Source organism: Schistocerca nitens, chromosome 11 (assembly GCF_023898315.1).
Source record: "Schistocerca nitens isolate TAMUIC-IGC-003100 chromosome 11, iqSchNite1.1, whole genome shotgun sequence".
NCBI lineage: Eukaryota > Metazoa > Arthropoda > Insecta > Orthoptera > Acrididae > Schistocerca > Schistocerca nitens.
The window spans coordinates 145,829,440-145,847,846 of record NC_064624.1 but is presented as its reverse complement, the minus strand read 5'-3'; the positions used below and the strand labels follow the sequence as shown (position 1 = coordinate 145,847,846).

Below are 18,407 nucleotides of genomic sequence, written 5' to 3'. Positions count from 1 at the left end.
CCCCTCTCGCTGTCGCTCTCGCTCTCGCCGCCCCTCTCGCTCTCGCTCTCGCTCTCGCCGCCCCTCTCGCTCTCGCTCTCGCTCTCGCCGCCCCTCTCGCTCTCGCTCTCGCTCTCGCCGCCCCTCTCGCTCTCGCTCTCGCTCTCGCCGCCCCTCTCGCTCTCGCTCTCGCTCTCGCCGCCCCTCTCGCTCTCGCTCTCGCTCTCGCCGCCCCTCTCGCTCTCGCTCTCGCTCTCGCCGCCCCTCTCGCTCTCGCTCTCGCTCTCGCCGCCCCTCTCGCTCTCGCTCTCGCTCTCGCCGCCCCTCTCGCTCTCGCTCTCGCTCTCGCCGCCCCTCTCGCTCTCGCTCTCGCTCTCGCCGCCCCTCTCGCTCTCGCTCTCGCTCTCGCCGCCCCTCTCGCTCTCGCTCTCGCTCTCGCCGCCCCTCTCGCTCTCGCTCTCGCTCTCGCCGCCCCTCTCGCTCTCGCTCTCGCTCTCGCCGCCCCTCTCGCTCTCGCTCTCGCTCTCGCCGCCCCTCTCGCTCTCGCTCTCGCTCTCGCCGCCCCTCTCGCTCTCGCTCTCGCTCTCGCCGCCCCTCTCGCTCTCGCTCTCGCTCTCGCCGCCCCTCTCGCTCTCGCTCTCGCTCTCGCCGCCCCTCTCGCTCTACATTGATAGATTGGTGCTTCCATCAAAGATCAAATGAGGCTATGAAGTTATCACAGTCCAACTATATATTCTGAATCTGATGTGCTGCTACCAGTGTCATTGTTGCAATCACTCGAATGTCTTGTTGACACCTAGCCAAATATTTAACCTGTGGTGGGGATGCACACAAGGGCAATTGTTCTCTTCCTCCCCGCTGTATAAACAGAAATGGCCACCATGATGCTCCTCTTGAGATAGCCCCATGTATCTTGATGAGTGGGGTGTCCAGGAGATCTAGCTAAAAGAAAAAGTACCTTAGCTGGTCGCTCGAAAGTTACTGACTAGTCTCAAACCCTGCCTTCTGCTGTCTGGTACTTAGAGTACCGTTCTTGCTAAATCTCGCTCCATGCAAACCTGAGACCTTAAATTCTACTCTGAGGTTGTGAAATTGCCCAGTGTTATGGTAGCATGGCTATTCCTTCTTCCAGTTGGGCAACAAGCCATCCAACTCTGGCCACACGGGGTGAAGTCACCAGTTATACAACCGGCCGGCCAGGAAGGACAGCAGGAATACTCCTGTGAAGAACTCGTATGTCTCTCCTGCCAACCACAGCCTGAGTCTTCATCTGCTTGCCAGAAAGGTCCGAAGAAGTCAAAGAAAGGCAAATGGTCTTCTTTCGCCAATTCAAAGAGCTTCTTTGGTGGTGTTGCCACGTGATACCTTGGCCTGGCTGGCCTTTGTGTCTCTGTTGTGCACCACTAACCATTTCTCTGTACTGAACTCTGCAAGCTGTCTGCACAACAAAACCGACACGTCTGTAGACTAAATGGAACACAATTGTCATGGCTCTGTGCTCTGTAGCAGTGAGTCTTGACAGGATGGCAATCGGCATCCTCTGAGGTGACATCCATTCATTGTTTCCTTACCATGACTCCCTGAATGGATGTTCATGGCCTTCAATCCAACAAAGAGGATTTAGGTCTGCTTTTAGAATTGCAGCATCCACTTGTATTCTGCTCTCAGGAAACAAAATTGTGTCCTCATAACTGCATTGAGATTTTGCATTTCTTCCTGGTCTGATTTGACTTTCCCCAAGCTCATCTATTGGGGAGTCAAGCTGCTCATACCGGATGACGTTCATAGTAAAGCAATCTCCCTGACTCCCCGCCTTCAAGCTGTTCCAGTTCACCTTTTCCTTCCTCATTTGACCTCCCTTTGCACCACTTAAATCCCTCCATCATTCAATGTCACCAGGGAAGACTCTCGCAGCTTGTTCGGCAACTTCCTCACCCACTTCTGCTGCTCAGTGACTAAAGCACACCATCCCTTCTGCCACCCCCCCCCCCCCAACTCTGCAAGTCCGGTGGTTAGAATATGCCCGAGGTATTGCGGCCTGTCGTAAGAGGCGACTAAAAGGATTCTCATATGTCTTGGCCTTTGTGATGGTCCCCTGTCTGGTTTGACCATCTTTCTAAATTTTCCTGAAGAGCGAGCCAAGTGGGGAAGGGTGCCTTACATGGTGCATCGTGTCCATCGTGCATTGAGATCTTTAACACACTTTTTCGTCATCGCATTGCAGTCCTGCCCATTCTGCATATCTTGGGTGAGACACCCTCCTGGGTGCGTTTCCACTATGCACTATGCAGCGTCACTTTCTGTGCCTATGGTGACCATGGACTTCTTTGCACCTCATATCCAGAACGGTATCTAGTCCAGTGTGTGTGTGTACCCTGTTGGTTGCAGCGTCCCCCGACAACACAGTGATCACTCTGCTGATGTCTGCGCCATTAACTCCCCACATATGTCATGGAGTAGATGGCCATCTCCCTAGGGCATTGGGACTCCCAGCAATGGCCATCCTGCCAGGTGATCCTTGCTGAGGCTGGATGGCACCTGTGGGAAGGGCCCCTGTCCGGATTGGGTGGCATTGGGTTGGTGGCATCAGGGCACATGACACACCATGATGTGGTGGCATCAGGGCACATGACACACCATGATGTGTAGTATGTCATCTCATGCTGGTGGTCCGCTGCCAGCAGTCTTTCAGTGGGAAAAGTCTAACTTCAATGCTAAGAAATATGAGCCCAAATCGTCCCCCTACCTGGCTACATCATGGCAGGAATGCCAGGCTAAAGATGGCAGTGAAGCTTATTCACCCCAGTACCTTGTATGTACAAGAGTTCATGGGGAATCTGTGATGTCCATGAAACCTCAATTTTTCGTGGAGCATTTGGGTGACAAGTTCAGGAAGGGGGAGGGTTTGTCCAAAATGTGCTCTGGGTCAGTCCTTATAAAATCAGCATCCTCCGCCCAATCACAGGTATAACTCGCTTGTGACAAATTGGGGGATGTTTCTGTTTCCATCACACTCCATAAGATCTTAAATCTGGTCCAGGGTATTACATTCCACAGGGACTGGAACAGAAAAGGGAGGTAATGACAGTGGCACGTAAAGTGCCCTCCGCCATACACCGTTGGGTGGCTTGCGGGGTATAAATGTAGATGTAGACCTAGTTTTGCAGTCTGACAACGAGCTGCATGCCAGTTTAGAGCGGCGATGTGTTCATTTCATCTGCCGCATCCATTGGGGTCCGAGGAATAATCAGTTTGCCACTGGTGCTTTCATCTTGGCCTTCGAGGGTGATACATTGCCGGTGAAGGTGATGGTCTACCGCTTTGACGTCAAGCCATATATACATCCCCCGATGAGGTGCTTTAAGTGCTGGAAGTGGCCATATGTCTGCCTGCTGTACTTCCAGTGTCACCTGTCGATATTGTGAATGTCCATAACATCCCAATACTCCATGTGCCTTGCCTCCCATCTGTGTCAACTGTGGAGAGCATTATTCACCTTGATCGCGAGGATTTTACAGGAAGAGAGGAAATTCGTGGACTATAAGACCCTGGACCGACTGATGCTAAGAGAAAATTTGAGCACCTACATCCTTCAGCTATGACCTCTTACACAGCCACTATGAGAACAGTTGTCGCCTCTCGGAACCAGAAGGCTACACCTGCCCCCTTGACGGTGCAGGGCACTTCCCTCCCTGTTGGTCCCGCACCACATACTATGGCAGCAAACCGCCCCCCCCCTCACACACACACACACACACACACACACACACACACACACACACACACACACACACAACCATTCTGGATATCGGTACCCACTTCTGAGCTGGAGAAACGTAAGTCTTCTTTGGATCCTCTTGCTAGGAAGGGGTCACTTGGATCACTGCCTTCCCAGGTTTCTGCTAGTGGGAAAGATGGTACTCACCATTGGCCGAAGAGCCCAAAAGCAGTTGGTCATAGGGCTTCACGCTCATACTCAGTCCCGGAGACTGAATTAGTGAAGTTCTCCCTGCCATGGAAGCCAGTGAGAGAAATCCAAAGGCACCATGCTTACTGGCTGAGGCAGAGACGTTGAAACTTTACTGTCTCAGTTCGACCTCTGCCTCTTAAATACTGGGGCCGCCACACATTTCAGTGTGGCTCATGGAAGTTACTCAGCCATTGATTTATCAATTGGCAGCCCAGGACTTCTCCCATCTATATACTGGAGAGCACATGACGACCTGTGCGGTAGTGACCACTTCCCCATCTTCCTGCCACTGCCCTGGCGTCAGGCCCATGGACGCCTGCCCAGATGGCTTTAAACAAGGTGGACTGGGAAACTTTCACCTCTGTCACCATTGAATCTTCCCCATACAGCAACATCGATGTGATGGTTGAGCAGGTAATTACAACAATCGTTTCTGTGGCAGAAAACACGATCCCTCGCTCTTCACGGTGTCCCAGCGAAGGGCAGTCCCTTGGTGGTCGCCGGAAGTCACTGAAGCAATTGAGAAGCGTTGGGTAGCTCTGCAGCGGCATAAGTGGCACCCTTCTCTGGTGCACCTCATAGCCTTTAAACGGCTCCATGTCTATGTTCACCTACTTATCAAACAACGGAAGCAGGAGTGTTTCGAGAGGTATGTTTTGACCATTGGGTGAAGTACATCATCTTCCCAAGTCTGGGCCAAAATCAAACTTGTTTTCAGGTACCTGACTCCAAAAGGTGTTGCCAGTGTTAACATAAATTGCGTGTTATCTACCGACACAAAAGTGATTGCCAAGCGCTTTGCTGAACACTATGCTCAAGCCTTTCCATCGGAGAACTACCCAACAGGCTTTCGCACTTTCAAATGGCCTGTTGAAGGAAAAGTCCTCTCGTTCACTACACTTCACAATGAATTCTATAACGCCCCATTTACAGAGTGCGAACTCCTAATTGCCTTGCACATCACCCTGACACAGCTACTGGGCCAGATCGGATCCAGTCAGATGATTGAACATATCTAATCTGACTACAAGCGTCATGTCCTCGTCGTCTGCAACAGGGTCTGGTGTGACGGCATGTTTCCATTGCAATGGCGGGAGAGCACAATCAATCCAGTGCTCAAACCCAGTAAAAACACACTTGATGTGGATAGCTGTCTCCCCATCAGCCTCACCAACGTTACTTGTAAGCTGCTGGAACGTATGGTGTGTCAGCAGTTGGGTTGGGTCTTGGAGTCACATGGCCTACTGATGCCATGTCGGCAGCTTCCACCAGGGTCACTTGAGCCTACCATCTGAACAGCCTTTCCCAGCTGCCAACATCTGGTTGCCTACTTTTTTTAATTTACGAAAAGTATACACCACCACCTGGCGACATCATATCCTTGCCACATTATACGAGGGGGTCTCCGTGGGACGCTCTCGATTTTTATCCAGAATTTCCTGTCACTTGGCACTTTCGGTGTCAGAGTTAGTGCCTCTCATAGTTCGCTCCATATCCAGGAGAATGGGCTCCCACAGGGCTATGTATTAAGTGTTTCTCTGCTTTTGGTGGCCATTAATTGTCTAGCAGCAGGTGTTGGGTCGTCCATCTCACCTTCTCTGTATGCAGACGACTTCTGCATTTCGTACTGCTCCGCCAGTACGGGTGTTGCTGAGTGGCGCCTACAGGGAGCAATTCAGAAGATGCAGTCATGGTCTCTAGCCCACAGTTTCCAGTTTTCGGCCACTAAGTCGCGTGACATGCACTTCTGTCGGCATCGTACCGCTCATCCGCAACCAGAACTTTACCTTCATGACGATCCAGTAACTGTAGTGGAGCCATATCGATTCTTAGGAGTGGTTTTCGACACCCGATCAACTTTTCATCCTCAACTTCATCAGCTTAAGGGGAAGTGCTAGCAGCACTTCAATGCTCTCCGCTGCCTGAGTAACACCAACTGGGGTGCTGATAGCTCCATGGTGCTGCAGCTCTACAGAGCCCTCATGCAATCCCACCCTGACTATTGGAGTCTGGTTTATGGTTTGGAGGCACCCTCAGCGTTGCGTTTATTCGACATGGTGCTGCACTGTGGCCTACATTTAGCGACAGGAGCTTTTAGGACGGGTCCAGTGACCAATGTCCTTGTGGAGGCCAGAGTACCTCTATTTGAGATTAAGTATGCACAACTGCTGGCCAGTTACATTGCACACACTCATAGTTCTCCTGCACATCCAAATCACTGTCTCCTTTCCCCACCCATGGTGGTTCATCTCCTGCATCGGCAACCCAGGTCAGGGCTAATGATTGTGTTTCGTGTGTGGTCCCTTCTCTCTGAACTGGAATCCTTTCCTTTACCACCATCTGCTTGCAGTCCATTCACGTACACCTCCATGGTGTACACATCGGCCGCAGCTTTGTCTGGACCTTTCAGGTGGCCATAAGGACTCTGTTAACCCTTCAGCTCTGCTTTCACTTCCTCTCGATTGAAATGTTCTGGGGCTGTGAAGTCGTTTACACCGATGGCTCGATGGTTGATGGTCGTGTTGGCTTTGTCTATGTTCAAGGCAGCCAAATTGTGAACAGAATTCCTTACCTGATGGCAGCAATCTATTAACTGCAGAGCTGGTGGCCATTTATTGTGGACCTCAGTGTGTCTGTTCATGCCCTGGGGAGTCATTTCTTTTATGTACAGGCTCTTTGAGCAGCCTGAAAACTGTCGACCAGTGCTACCCTCGTCATCCATTGGTAGCATCCATCCGGGATTCCATCTATGCCCTGTAACGGTGCATTCGTTCAGTGGTGTTTATCTGGACCCCTGGTCATGCCAGAATACCAGGAAATGAACTTACTGACAGGCTGGCCAAACAGGCTACACAGAAACCACTTCTGGAGATCAGCATCCCCGCAACTAACCTGCTTTCTTTATTACATCACAAGGTTTTTCAGCTTTGGGAGACGGAATAGCAAAATCTCAGTATGCACAACAAACTGCGAGCCATTAAGGGGACCACGAATGGGTGGAAGTCCTTGATGAGAGCCTCTCACAGGGACTTGGTGGTTCTCCGCCGGCTCTGCATCGGCCATGCCTGGGCGACCCATGGCTACCTCCTGCGCTGTGAAGACCCACCTCAGTGTCGGTGCAGCACCTGGTTGACAGTGACTTAAATTCTTCTGCTTTGTCCTTCTTTGGCTGCCCTGTGGCTTCATCTTCAGTTGCCAGGCTTATCATTGATTTGAGCAGATGACGCCTCATCAGCTGATTCTGTTTTACATTTCATCCATGAAGGTGGGTATTATCATTCGATCTGAGTCTGTGTCCTCCACCCTAGTGCTTTTAGGGTGGATGTTTTAATGTCTTGCAGAATGGCTGCTTTTTCCTATTTATTCTCGTGGTCTGGCAGCCAGTTGTTCTTGATTGGAATTCAGGAATATTTACTACTTCTTTGCTGAAGGAGTTTCGAAAAACCGTGTCTAATAACTCTGCTTTAGTGGCACTGTCATCAGTGACTTCAGCATTACCACGCAGTGAAGGTATTGTCTTGCCACTGGTGTGCTTTATGTATGACCAGAATCTCTTTGGGTTTTCTACCAGATTTCGAGACTGAATTTCATTGTGGAAATTACTAAAATCTTCTTGCATTGAAGAAAGCGCCATATTTCAAACTTCTGTAAAACTTTGCTGATCTTGGGGATTTTGCGTTCTTCTATATTTGACATGTTTTTTCGTTGCTTCTACAACGACGATCTGACCCGTTTTGTGTACCATGGGGGATCAGTACCCTCACTTACTAATTTGTGTGGTATGTCTCTCTCAATTGCTGTCGATTCTATCTCTTTGAAAACATTCCACAACTTTTCTGCACTTACATGATCAGATCAGAAGGAGTGAAGACTGTCTCTGAAAAAGGGTTTAAGAGCATTATCAGCTTTTTTAAATAGATATACTTTGCGTTTCTTTTTGATGATTGTAGGTGTTACGGTATTCAGCATAGCAGCAGCTGCCTTGTGGTCGCTAATTCCTGTATTCGTCACAATACTCACTATATGTCGACAATTGTTACTAAAAGGTTAAGTATGCTTTGGCAACCATTTACGGTTCGAGTGGGCTCATGAACTAATTACTCAAAATAATTTTCTGAGAAAGTATTCATTACAATTTCTGATGACGTTTTATGGCTGCCACCAGCTTTAAATGTATAATTTTTCCAGCATATTGAGGGTAGATTAAAGTAGCCACCGACTTTAATTGCATGAGTGGGGTACTTATTTGAAATGACTCAATTTTTGTTTCAACTGTTCAGCTACTATATCGTCTGAGTCAGGGGGGGGGGTCGGTCGGTAAAAAGATCCTATTAATAGTCTAGTCCGATTGTCAGGTATAAGGTCTTTCCATACTATTTCACACGAACCATCTACTTCAACTTTGCTACAAGGCAAACTACCTCTGACAGCTATAAATACACCACAAACTGTATTTAATCTATCCTTTCTGAATACTGTTAGATCGTTCGAAAAAATGTCGGCTGAGCTTATTTCCGGCTTTAGCCACCTCTCTGTACCTACAAGTATTTGAGCTTCAGTGCTTTCTATTAGGTCTTGGAACTCTGGTTCTATCTGAGCTATGACAATTTAAAACTACAATACCAATCTTTTCTACAACTACCTTAGTGTTTTACCTGCCTACTTTTAGACGGATGTCCCTTCTGTGGTTCCCTGAGACCCTCTAACCTAAAAATCCGCCCAGTCCGTTCCACACAACTGCCAGTACCCGTCTAGCCACTTCCTGTGTGTAGTGGGCTCCTGACCTATTAAACAGAACCCGGGAAACCACCACTTGATGGCACAAGTCAAGGGATCTGCAGCCTACATGGTCACAGAATCGCCTGAGCCTCTGATTCAGACCCTCCACTCGGCTCTGCACCAAAGGGCCACAGTTGGTTCTATCGATGAGCTCCACCTTAATCTCAGAAGCAAGACTGGCAGTCTTTACCATTTCCGCCAGCTGCCTGAAACCAGACAGTCTCCTCCAATCCAAACGTCATTGGTACCGACATGAGCCACCACCTGCAGCTGGCTGCACCCTGTACTCTCCATGGCATCCAGAAGCACCCTTTCCATATCTGGAATGACTCCCCCAGATTACTCACTGGCTTTCTTCCCCTCATTGGCTGCCATGTTCCTAAGGGGCCCCACTACACACCTAATGTTGGAGCTCCCAACTACAAGCAAACCCACCCTCTGTGAATGTCCAGTCCATGTGGGCCAAGAAGCTTCCTTTGGAACAGGGTGGATGACTGTATCCAGGTCAGAGACTTCATCAGCCACAGATAACACCTGAAACCTGTTCATCAAACAAACTGGGGAGGCACTATGATCGGGCCCCTTGGAAAGTTTTATGCTGCATGCAAGACTTTAGAATGATCTCCCACTCGACCACAGGTGAGGGGTCAATCTCAGTGCAGGCAGTATATGGGGCAGCCACTGCAGTGGACCAATCGGAGGACATGTGGGATGTGTTTGACGACCCTCACGTCCCTGCGTTTGATCCCCTATAGTGATGCCCCTGGGCAGCAGCCTGAAGCTGTGTGATGGAAGCCAAAGCTGCCTGGAGCTGTGAGTGAAGAAGGGTCGCCAACTCGGCTCACGTCTGTACACAGCAATCACAGTTTCTATCCATTACTGCAGTCACTGCTGTTTGAAGCTGGTAAAAATATGTAAGACACAAGTGGTTTACTTGCATTATTAATAGCAGGAACTAGTGGTGCTGCTGCTCTCACCGACTAACTGAACTTATGACCCGCCACTTGACCATGAAATGCAAGTATTCTCACCTCGCACCTAACTGGCGTGGTACATGAAGCGGATCCTGATGCAATTTGGAATTCCTGTGTGATGGTCTAGATAGGTGTTTGCCTATTACACATTATGACCCTCCTTAACTGTTGGCAGTCTGTGTCAGTCAACAGATGAGGTCGGCCTGTATGCTTTTGTGCTGTACACGTCCATTTACCTTTCCACTTCATTATCACATCAGGAACAGTGGACCTAGGGATGTTTAGGAGTGTGGAAATCTCGTGTAAAGACGTATGACAAGTGACACCCTATCATATGACGAAGTTCAAAGTCCATGAGTTCCGTAGAGCACACCATTCAGATCTCTCACGATGTCTGATGACTACTGAGGTCGCTGTTATGGAGTACCTGGCAGCACAATGCACCTAATATGTAAAACATATGTTTTGGGGGTGTAGGGATACTTTTGATCACATAGTGTACGTGTGGTATAGTCCAATATTTAACCAGTACCTTAAAATATAGAGGTGGAAAATAAAATTTTGGTTGTTCACAGGCTCATTTGTTGGTATTTTGTGTCAGGGTGTAAAAACAACTAGGATCATACGCGCCCATGTAAAAACTGTGAAACATGGAGAAAGAGAGAACAATTACCACACATTAATCCCAATCGACTGAAGAGAAGACAGCTAAACACGGGGACATGGAGAAATGTCTACAAAATTCATTAAAGAGAAACAGAGGTCCATAACTAAAAATTAACCGGGGTTTGCCATATCGCTATGATGGATAAAAAGTATAATGCAGTTGACAGCCTGCACATCATTCACTAAGAAAAAACGGCCAAAAACTCAGATGGCAAATCCAAACAGGTACATGAACAGTTAAAAAAGGGCATTCCTCGGGAAATGGCAGACAGTTACCAGTTGGCCGCAATGTGCACAAATTGGTGGGGGAGTGTCACTTATCAAATGCTGATGGCTAAAAAGGCAGCGCCCAACACACAACGAAATTAAAATGAGCTGTCTGCAGCAGGGGGAAGGTCGAGAGGAGATTGACCAACCTCCAGCCAAACAGCAACACACAGATCACCAGAGGGAATGTAAGAACTAGTGAGCTGAGGTACAAGGAATGCAGCCTTGGCAGCAGCATCAGCAGCCACATTTCCTGTCAGACCAACACGACCAGGAACCCAGAAACATCACAGTGGCTCCATCAAGAGTGAGCAAATGAGTTTTCCTGGACCCACTGCATTAAGGGATGAGCGGTGTACAGTGCACAGATACTTTGAAGGTCACTGATAGAGTGAGCAGATGACAATTGAAAAGGCTGTGTCACCAGATGTACTCCAGCATTGATACAGGGTGTGGAGCTCTGCTGTAGCTACTGAGCAGTGTGCTGGAAGCCGATACTGAAAAACATCGCCAATGATGAAGGCATACAGACACCATTGTCACTCTGAGAAACGTCAGTGTACACAAAGGTATTATCATGATGTTCCATACGCATGTCGTGCAACAATGGAATAGAGCAAGGCTGGAGTAGTGTCCCAAGGAAGCAAATAAAGGCCAAGGTGAACGTGGGCCACCACATGAATCCAAGATTGTGAAGGGTTCACACCTACAAGGAAAGTGGCAGGTAGTGTGAAGTTAAGCTGCTGGAGCAAGAGCCGTAAGTGTAGGTGCATGAACAAAGCACCGGTAGTCTAATTTCGTACTGACAAGGGATCAGTCCAAACTGAGGATAGTGGTGTACCATTGAGGACGTGTAGAACATTGAGGGATCCCATACAGTGGGCTGCAGGTGAGACATGGGAGGGCCAAGAAACTTTCCTACCGAGTAAGAGACCTAGGTATTTCAGTTTCCATGAAGAGAAGAGCAAGAGGTCCAAGATGTAAAGACAGTGGAAGGAATCGACTGCATGCTAGAAATTGATACCAACTGTTCTGTCAGTGGAAAAGCGAAAGCCATTGTCGATGCTCCATGAGAAAAGACGATCGAGACATCGCTGAAGATGTTACTCAATGAGAAAGGTCCGTGGATAACTGCAATGGATGGAAAAAACAACAAAAAAAGAGCTGGAGGGAGACGGGCATCATAGGATTAATGGCAATAGCAAAGAGGACGATGCTCAGGACAGAACCCTGAGGCACACCATTTTCCTGGATAAAGGTGTCCGACAGGGCAGAACCCACACATACCTTGAAAAGTCTTTTAAAAATTCCTCACGGAAATTGGGCATGTAACCAGGGAAGCCCCACATGTAGAGACTGCAGACGATAACAGTCCTCCAGCACATGATGTAGGCTTTCTCCAAATCGAGAGAGACAGCCACACCCTGGGGTTTGTGCAGAAAAGCATTCATGACATTGGTGGTCAAAATGACGAGATGGTTAACTGCAGAAAGGCACACTCGAAATCCATAGTGTGCAGTCATAAGCAAACTGCGAGAGACTAGCCACCATACCAGCTGGCCATGAATCGTGTGTTGCATTAACTTGCAAACAAAGCTCGTGAGAGAGATGGGGTGGTAGCTAGAAGGAAGGTGATTGTCCTTCCCAGGCTTAGGTATGGGTATGACAGGCTTCACAGCAGTGCCTGGGAAATGTGCCCTCTGCCCAGGTGAGGTTGTACATATTAAGCAGAAAGTGCTTGCCTGCAAGACAAAGGAGCTAAAACATCTGAATGTGAACAGATCTGGCCCTGAGGTGGAGGTTCGGGACGAAGTGAGAGCATGAACTAGCTCCTTCATAGTATAAGCGACATTGTAGCACACTCGATTTTGAGAAGGGTATTGCCCAAGCCTCCTCTGCTCGCTTCCGGTGGAGGAAAGGAGAGGGATAGTGGGAAAAGTTTGCAATTTCCGCAAAATGGCGGCCCAAGGCGTTAAGAGATCACAGTGGAGTCCACAACAGCATCATCTGCTACTGTCAGACTGGAAACTGGAGAGTGGATCTTGGCCCCAGAGAGCCATCAGAGGTTGGCCCACATGACAGTGGGAGTGGAACTGTTAAAAGAACTTGTAAATGAAATCCAGCAAGCTTTTTTCTGTCCTGAAAAACACGACACTGTGCATTCATTGCTGTATAATGAATGCAATTTGCCTTCGTAGGATGATGGTTGAAAATGCAGACAGTACATCTACATGCCCGAGGACATGGCGTGGTGAGGAGGAAGCATTAGGAATGGAATGTTCTGCAGCAGTAAGGATAACGTTTGTGAGATATTCCACCTGGTCATCACAACTGGTGAAATCTTCTTCGTCAAAGGCCACCAGGGAGGAGTAAAGCCTCCAGTCAGCCTTAGTAACCTGCTATGTGGGTGTGCATGCAGGTGTGGTAGGGTTCAGTATATGGATAGCACACAGGAAATGGTCGCTCAAGTAGGTGTCAGAAGTAATGGACCGCTTGAGACCATGGGCAACCTGGGTGATGCAGAAGTATATGTACAAATAGGACTAGGTGTGTAAGGAGTGGGAACGGAATGTGGGTGCTCCTGTATTAAGATAGAAGTGGTTAAGTTGGTCAAGGTCAGCTAAGTGGGCACCTGTCTGACAGTTTGTGGGAGAACCCCAAAAGGGATGGTTTGTTGGTTTAAAATAGGGGGAGGGGGAAGGGACCAAACTGCGAGGTCATCAGTAAAAGAATTAGGCAATGGAAAGAAGGAAAAGGAGGCATACAGCAAAATGACAGGAGAAAGGCAGAACCAAAATAACAAGTTGGACAACCAACACTACTATGGAGGAAACAGGAAAAGAAAACCACAGAGAGAAGCAAGAAACAGGTACAAGGGGTAAAAACAAGAGAGAAACAAGATGAGAAACATAGTAGATACCCTCAGAGTAACAAAGCAGTTTAAATCACTTAATAAAGGCAAGGACTCCGGTCCAGATTGTAAACCAGTCAGATTCCTCTCAGATAATCCTTATAAAATAGTTCCATATTTAATTGTATACAACCACTCCCTCACAAAGATCCGTACCTAAAGACTGGAAAATTGCTGAAGTCACACACTCGAAAAGGGAAGTAGGAGTAATCCGCTGAATTACAGGCCTATATAACTAACATCGATTTGCAGTAGGGTGTTGGAACATATTCTGTGTTCGGACATTATGAAGTACCTCGAAGAAAAGTTTATTGACACAGTCAGCACGGTTTCAGAAAATATCGTTCTTCTGAAACACAACTAGCTCCGTGTACTCATAAAATAAGTGCTACTGACAGGGGATGTCAAATAGATGCCATATTTTTAGATTTACAGAAGGCTTTCGACACCGTTCCTCACAAGCGTATCGACTCAGTTGTGTGACTGGATTCATAATTTCCTGTCAGAATGGTCAGTTCATAGTAATAGATGGAAAGTCATCGAGTAAAACAGAACTAATATCCGGCGTTCCCCAAGGAAGTGTTATAGGCCCTCTATTGTTCCTGATCCATGTTAATGACAGGAGACAATCTGAGTAGTTGGCTTGGATTGTTGGCAGATGATGCTGTCATTTACCGTCTTGTAAAGTCATCAGATGATCAAAACGACTTTCAAAATGATTTAGATATCTGTATGGTGCGAAAATTGGCAATAGACCCTGTATAAGGAAAAGTGTGGAGTTATTCACATGAGTACTAAAAGAAACTAGCTAAATTTCGACTACGTGATAAGTCAGACAGATCTGAAGGCTGTAAATTCAACTAAATACTTAGCGATTACAATTACAAATAACCTAAATTGGAACGATCACACAGATAATATTGTGGATAGAACAAACCAAAGACTGCGATTCATTGGCAAAACACTTAGAAGGTGCAACAGGTCTACAAAAGAGATGGCTTACACCACACTTGTCCGCCCCATTCTGGAGTACTGCTGTGCGGTGTGGGATCCACATCAGGTGGGACTGACGAATGACATCGAAAAAGTACAAAGAAGGGCAGCTCGTTTTGTATTATCGCGAAATAGGGGAGATAGTGCCACAGACATGGTATGTGAATTGGAGTGGCAATCATTAAAACAAAAGCGTTTTTCGTTGCGATGGGATCTTCTCATGAAATTTCAATCACCAGTTTTCTCCTCAGATTTCGAAAACATTCTGTTGGCACTCACCTACATAGGGGGATATGATCATGACGATAAAATAAAGCAAATCAGGGCCCACACAGAAAAATTTAAGTTGTTCGTTTTTCCCGCATGCTGTTCTGGAGTGGAACGGTAGAGAGACAGCTTGAAGGTGGTTCATTGAACCCTCTCCCAGGCACATAATTGTGAATAGCAGAGTAATCACGTAGACATAGATAAGCTACACATCAAGCCAGTGAATGCCAAATGACGCCTTGCTTGGTGTAAGGAGCTTAAATATTGGACAATTGAACAGTGGAAAAACGTGTGGAGTGATGAATCTTGGTACCGGGTACACAATGTGGCGATCGGATGGCGGGGTGTGGGTACAGCAGATGCCCAGTGAAAGTCATCTGCCAGCATGTATAGTGCAAACAGTAAGATTCGCAGGTGGTGGTGTTACATTGTGGTCTAGTTTTTCATGGAGGGGGCTTGCACCCATTGTTTTGCGTGGCACTATCACAGCACAGGTCTACATTTATATTCTAAGCACTATCTTGCTTCCCACTGTTGAAGGGCAATTCAGGAATGGCGATTTCATCTTTCTACACGATTGAGCACCTGTTCATGATGTATGGCCTGTGGCGGAGTGGTTACGTGACAATGACATCCCTGTAATGGTCTGGCCTGCACAGAGTCCTGACCAGAATTCTACAGAAAACATGCGGATTGAAACTGCCTGGCAGATCAAAACTGTGTGCTGGACCGAGACTCGAACTCAGGACCTTTGCCTTTCACGGGCAAGTGCTCTATCAGCTGAGTTACCCAAGCAGGACTCACGCCCCGTCCTCACAGCTTTATTTCTGCCAGTACCTCGTCTCCTACCTTCCAAACTTTACACAAGCTCTCCTGCGAACCTTGCACAACTAGCACTCCTGAAAGAAAGGATATTGCGGAGACATGGCTTAGTCACAACCTGGGGGATGGTTCCAGAATGAGATTTCCACTCTGCAGCGGAGTGTGCGCTGATATGAAACTTCCTGGCAGATTAAAACTGTGTGCTGGACCGGTAGGTAGGAGACGAGGTACTGGCAGAAATAAAGCTGTGAGGACAGGGCGTGAGTCGTGCTTGGGTGGCTCAGCTGGTAGAGGACTTGCCCGTGAAAGGCAAAGGTCCTGAGTTCGAGTCTCGGTCCGGCACACAGTTTTAATCTGCCAGGAAGTTTCATATCGGCGCACAATCCGCTGCGGAGTGGAAATCTCATTCTGGAAACATTTGAGTTGTTTTGGAACACAGACTTCGAACCAGGCGTCACCAACCGACATGGATACCTCTCCTCAGTCCAGCACTCCATGAAGAATGAGTTGCCATTCCCCAAGAAATATCACAGCACTTGACTGAACACATGCCTGCGAGAGTGGAAGCGGTTATCATGGCTAAGGGTAGGTGAACACCATATTGAATTCCAGCATTACTGATGGAGGGCGCCATGAACTGGTAAGATATTTTCAGTCAGGTCTCTGGATACTTCTGATCACATAGTGTATCTTTACTTCCGTTTTCATGTCATGTAGCTGGAGTCACTGTAAAAGTCTTCATGTCTTAGGTAGTTCCTCACAAGCATCAGGTCATGTTCATATTGCAGCCCTCATTTTGTCACTACATGCGAAATGTGGGACCCAGCTACTGGAACAAATGGTGAGTTCCTACATTATGAAATACTTTAAAGAAATGATCTATTGACACATAATCAGCGGATATTCAGAATATGTCTTTGTGAAACATGACTGGTTTCATATTCACATGTAGTGATGAATGCTAGTGATAGCGTATCTCAAGTTGATACCATAATTATAGATTTTTAGAAGGCTGTTAACATCATTTGTCATAAGTGGCTTCCAGTCAAATTATGTGCCTTCAGATTGTCATACTCATGGCACTAGATTCCTGATTTTCTGTCAGTAAGGTCGCAGTTCATAGGAACTGACAGGAAGTCTTCTAATGGGATTGAAGTAATTAGTTGGTTCCCCAAGGAAATGTTTTAGGGCATCTTTCGTTCCTAATTTATGTAAATGATATAGGAGACAATCTCAGCAGCTTTGTTTACAGATCTTTATTTTATAGTAAACTCATCAGATGAAGACAAATCCAAAATGATTTAGAGAAGATAACTGTATGGTGGAAAAATAGCAACTTCCGTAAACTATAAAGTTTGGTCCCCAACATGAGAGTAAGGAGCTTGCACAGAAAGATAGTGTTCATATTTCCCTCACATCGTTCTTCAGAGTAGGAGAGAAATATTCTGGAAGTGGCTCTGTGAACTTTTGTCATACACTTGTGCGAATTGCAGAGCTTTGTAGATGTAGATTTAGATGTAGAAGCACTTACACTACTTGTTGCTGCACCATTGGTCAAGGAGCAGTTGTTAGCATGTCGATAATGCTGTCTCACGGTTCAAATTAGGCAGTGCCCATTTGAGCAGCTCTTCATGGTGTATGTTCAGTATCTCCTGTCAGTCCTGTTTCATACAAGTGCTGAATGCTTCAGGTATGTACTAGAATGGGTCGTAAGAGTTAGTAAGCCATCTCCTTTGAGGCGCATAGTGTTTTTCCTGTAGTCTACCGCTAAACTGATGTCTGCCATTGGCTTTACCTATAGCTAAGCCTGTGTGATTGTTGACTTTCAAATTCCTAAAAATTGCTACATTCAGATATTTGTATGAGTGGACCATTTCCAGCTGTGACTCATTGATACTGCAAGTTACCCATCTTAGCACTACGAAATCCGATCAAGATGTGACTATTTGTGCAGAACATTCCTTGTATAGATTGGCAAAATATAGACAATGTTCTACTTGTAGTAGATGAGAACCCTTAAGCAACAATGAAAATTAGAAATTCCTACACTCGCGGTATGAATTAAAAAACGCCTTTAGTCATAATTTGTCGCGTTTTATTCAGTACAGGCAGCGTTTCGGATCCTGTGGTCCATCTTCAGGTGTAATTCGTATTAATCCATGTTTTATTTGTTCTCTTGAATGTGATGAAGTGCATATTCCTGTGAAGAAAAGGTTTGATGTTTGGTTACGAATTTCATAAGTCAGATGCGGAAAATATGTGCAAAATAGTGGTAAAGATGGTTTGCACTTGCAAATAATCCAAGAAAATCGTTTTTAACGATTTAGTAACGGCATAAGTTGTTTCCTCCATCGTTTTCAAGCACATCATTTCATTCAAGAGACACCTTCACCAACAGATGTTTGTAAACACTTCAGACTTTTTGTACAAGGTGTGGTTAAAGATGCATTTTTCATAGTGCTAAAGATTTAATAATTAAACAATTAACACATGCAGGAATAACTTTAGAACAGATCTTTAAAATTACAGGAAAAGTTGTGGCTTGCGAAATCTTTGTTCATTTAATATTGATTATGGTTTTTTGATTTTGTGGAGGTGTATCTCCAGTTGTTCTAACAGATCCAGGGTCATACCATTGGCTTCATTATGTAATACTACCAAATTATTTTCTAGATTGTTGATGACATACTTCGTCTCCAACGTATGTTGTGCAATGACTGATTTTTCAAAGTGGTTGAGCCTGAAAGCATTTACATGCTCTAGAAAACGTGTTTTGAAG

At 46.7% G+C, this 18,407-nt stretch overlaps 1 protein-coding gene across 2 annotated transcripts in view; it reads left to right on the top strand.

The window, feature by feature from the left end:
* Positions 1–18,407, top strand: part of LOC126213349 (zinc finger protein 493-like) — a 115,219-nt gene that overhangs the window by 32,707 nt on the left and 64,105 nt on the right. The window lies entirely within an intron of this gene.